Source organism: Callorhinus ursinus, unplaced genomic scaffold (genome assembly GCF_003265705.2).
Source record: "Callorhinus ursinus isolate GAN/ISIS: 27379988/994484 unplaced genomic scaffold, GSC_fseal_2.0 scaffold33, whole genome shotgun sequence".
NCBI classification, from domain to species: Eukaryota; Metazoa; Chordata; class Mammalia; order Carnivora; family Otariidae; genus Callorhinus; species Callorhinus ursinus.
The window spans coordinates 12,124,255-12,127,352 of NW_027397095.1; the positions used below are offsets into that span (position 1 = coordinate 12,124,255).

The 3,098-nt window shown below is 40.1% G+C and overlaps 1 pseudogene; it reads right to left on the reverse strand.

Annotated features, from left to right (window-relative positions):
- Positions 1-634: 634 nt before the first annotated feature.
- Positions 635-1,697, reverse strand: LOC112809252 (actin-related protein 2/3 complex subunit 2 pseudogene; annotated as a pseudogene).
- Positions 1,698-3,098: the final 1,401 nt, after the last annotated feature.

The following is a 3,098-nucleotide window of genomic DNA, read 5'->3' on the forward strand; positions in this document are numbered from 1 at the left end:
CTTGTGGTCTTTCCCTAATTATACTATATATGTTGTTTTCTTCTTTGCTTTTAGCCCTTTCCATGAGAAGTGGTGAAATCATAATGAAACTGCTGTTTTCATGTATATGTACATGTATGAAATATAAGTATATAGATAATAATGTCTATATGTCATTTTGTATATTCATGTACATATACATTTCATTAAAGATTTCTTCTTAACTCATTACTTTTTTTTTGAGATAGATTTTCTTTATTAATGACCTCAACCAAATTTCTTTTGATATAGGAGTTTCGAACTCAAATACTTAGGAGAAAATCAGTTAAAATTGCATTATCCTGCAACTCATTAGTAGTAACATATTGCTGAGCAAAACAGCTTGGAAAAGAGAGGGGAAAGGAAGGGGAGTGAGGGAGGGAAGGTAAAGAATGAAGTCGATCAAGTGGAATTCTTGTTTTAATTCTTGAGAACAATGAAGTTCTTGCAAGCACAGCTTGTTTCTGCAAATTATTTTCCAAACGGGTACAAAATGGAACGAAAACAGAGAATCCCTTAAGAAACTGAAGAGGTGCAACATGAAAAGCTAAGATTATCCAGCAGCAAGTATTGCAGGCTTCAGTCACCAGCTGCCTCCTGTTACTGTTCCCAAGAGTTAGCGGGATGAAAATGTCTTCCCCGTAATTATTTTCATTTCTTTTTTCTCAGCATCTGGGCATGCACGGTTCAGCAACTTGAGGAAGTCGGATGTTTTTGCCCAAATACGGGTGTGAATATAGGCCTTAGAGCACTTGATGCAGTAGTGCAGATAGTCCTGAGAGGCTGATGGCGTTGTCTCCACTGGCACTGGGGAGGCAAGGGAACAGCATGAAGGTAACATAGTCAATATTGTTGCCCACGGCAGCACTGATGTCTTTCAGCTCCAGAGAAGGTTCCTTGTGGCTAAAGAGGACCTGGGGGGCTGTGGGACTGGCTCTGCGTCCTTCTCTGAACTCCAGCATGAACACTTTTCCAATGACCACACTGTTGTCATCCTTAAGCATCGTGCTGAAGACTACTGTGACTCTGTCCTTCTTACACTTACCATATATGGTTTCATCAACCCTGTCATGGATAACTGCCCTGTTCCCTCCTTCCTTGCCCTCTTCTTGGAATTGGAAGGCTTTCTCCAAGACAGAGGCAAAAACAATTTCATTTCAACATGCCAGCCAGATACACAATGGAATCCTTGGGTGCTGGCAGATTTTCAAGGTCATATAGCAAAAAGACATTGTATCCTTATTCAGGATTTACCAACAAACTCCCATACACCCCCTTTAATAACTTATCAGCACCATGTGTCTGAAATTCCTTGTAGAATTTCAAAGAAATACTGACCATCAGGATTAGGATTTGAAATATGATAGAGGACTCCATCGAAATGTGCAAATGCAACTTCTGCTGCTTCTGGTTTGTTACTGGGCTCTGCAATCATGAACTTGAGTGCGAGTGTCTCCTCGATGATGCAGTTGTTCACCTGATCATGCAGGATCAGGACCGCAGCTACCCCCACCCCCACCCCCACCCCCACCCCCACAAGCCTGAACCCGCCTGCCAAACCACCACCACTGCCTCACCAGCAAGCTCCGTCCCCACCAAGCTCCCGGCTCTAGCTGGCTACTTCTGCTCTTACTCCCACTTTTCACTTGCTGCCCAGATGCGTGGCCACATGGCGCCATTTCTGCTCCAACCCCTCCCGAGTGTGCACACAGGATTAACCCATTACTTTCTTGTCATACAGCATTGCTACATGTCCAAGATACATTATTCGATGAAAGAAGCAGGCTACAAAATAGCATAGTTATACTTTAAAAGAGACTACAGTAAGTTCCACTACCACTTTAACAGTTGCTTTTTCTTGGTGGTAAAATTGTTTGTGGTTACAAATGTATAATATCATCTAAAATTTTGTGAAAATTTATCAATACATATATTTGTGTGTTTATAAATGTATTTTCCTTTACAATAACTAACCAAATTCTTGTTCTCATGGAGCTCATATAACGTTTCTGTAGACCAAATTGATAAACAAGTAACTTTATTACATGTCATAATGCAAGTATTACAAGAAAATTACAAAGATCTATCAAGGTTCAAAACAGGATTATTGCTGAAAAGTTGTTTAACTAAACTTTACAAATCTATATATAATTCAAACGGATCCTGTGGTAAATTTTGTAAAGAAAAGAGAAAAAAAAAAACTCCTTTGTATGATGGGAACAATTATCACATAGAATGTTAGTAAAGCTCATGATTCTGAATATTAATTGTCTTCTAATATGAAGATAGGAGCAATACCCATGCATCTTTCAAAGGTCCACATATAGCCTTAATCTTCTGCCACAGTCACCCTAGGACACCCACAATATGAAGAACTGCCTGGTCTCTGTTCTGGTTTGACGGAGCTTAACTTTGTGTGAACTGGCAAACATGTTTATAGGCACTCTTGCCAGATCCCTGAGTCAAGTGAACTGAAACTGCCCCAACTGCCTCGTTATGCCCGGTTCCAACCATAGTTCCTAACTCACCTCTCTACCTTCTGCCAAGGTACCAGCTGTGAACCCTGACAGCAATCATGAATTGTTCTAACCTAATTTCTGCTTACTGCAACCTTACTATGCTGTGACTGTTCCCACCCACATACCACCCCTATTCTCTCCTCCACCCCATCTCTTTTACATACACATACACACAAACTCTGTACATGTAATCACATCTAAATCTGTTGCCCATAGCCAGTTTTACTTTTTGAAAGCCATCCCAAGAATATATACTCAGAACCCAAGTCCCGATTGTGCGTTCCAGACAGCTTAGCCCCTTTAGTCCACCATCAAAAACTGAAGTAAGTAAACATAATTATTCTCCTGTCTCTTGACAGATCTAATGCTCTACCTTGGCTGGTAGAGTCAGGTTTTGGGATGATTTTAACATCGTTTATCTCTTACTGGGTATATATATTCATTTAAAAAATATTTTAAGGATATTTTGAACCTCAAAGTCAAGAGCCTTGTTTCTAACCCGTTATTTACAATACAATAGGGTTTCTGCAGTTTTATTTGAAGCAAGGAGATCTTGGATGA